Below are 1,139 nucleotides of genomic sequence, written 5' to 3'. Positions count from 1 at the left end.
GAAGTCTGGAAATATGAGATAGATATATTTATTATTTCACCAGTTGATATCTATAGGCTGATGGCCATTTCACAATCGTCATGAGTTCACTTATCTAAACTATTTTTTTATCGATACATATTGGCAGACTATTGTTCGACTTATTCCCTTATGGAAATTTTCAATTTTCTTCTGTTATAAAGGCAGCGAGCTGGCAGAAATGTTAGCATGCCGGGCGAAATGCTTAACAGTATTTTGTCTGTCTTTACGTTCTGAGTTCAAATACCACCAAGGTTGACTTTGCCTTTCATCCTTTTGGGGTCAATAAATTAAGTACAGTTGCATACTGGGGGTCGATCTAATCGACTGCCCCCCACTTCCCCAAAAATTTTGGGCCTTGTGCCTAGAATAGGCCTTGTGCCTAGAATAGGCTTTGTGCCTAGAATTTTCTTCTGTTATCTGAGTTTAGCCAATTATGTTGCTGCTGCTGATGATAGTGGCAGTGGCGGTGGTGATGACAATGATGATGATGATGGAAAACTGGAAATATCTTAGGTATATATAATTTGTCAAATTTACATAGAGTGGATGCTAGATGATATACTTCATTGAAAAGTTATACAATTAGTGAAATTATCCAGTATGTCATTAAGTGGAACTGAATGTATTAATAAAAGAAAAAATAGAGAAAGAAAAATTCATTAAAACTGAACCAAAAAAATCTTGAAAAAGCAAATATTTCTTCAAAAAGAATCATATGTAAATCAATCATTAAAAGTTTCTCTGAAACATTTATATATAAAGAAATATGGGAAGGCACATGGCTTAGTGGTTAGGGCATTCGGTTCCCGATCATAAGGTCGTGAGTTCAATTCCCGGCGATGCGTTGTGTCCTTGAGCAAGACACTTTATTTCACATTGTTCCTGTCCACTCAGCTGGCAAAAATGAGTAGGACCTGTATTTCAAAGGGCCAGCCTTGTCACACTCTGTGTCACGCTGAATCTCCCTGAGAACTACGTTAGGGGTACACATGTCTGTAGACTGCTCAGTCACTTGTATGTTAATTTCACGAGCAAGCTGTTCCGTTGATTGTATCAGCTGGGACCCTCGTCGTCGTAACCGACGGAGTGCTCCTTTTATAAAGAAATATAATCACAAA

Source organism: Octopus bimaculoides, chromosome 1, assembly GCF_001194135.2.
Source record: "Octopus bimaculoides isolate UCB-OBI-ISO-001 chromosome 1, ASM119413v2, whole genome shotgun sequence".
NCBI classification, from domain to species: domain Eukaryota; kingdom Metazoa; phylum Mollusca; class Cephalopoda; order Octopoda; family Octopodidae; genus Octopus; species Octopus bimaculoides.
The sequence above is the reverse complement of the archived record's forward strand: the minus strand, read 5'-3'. Positions refer to the sequence as shown.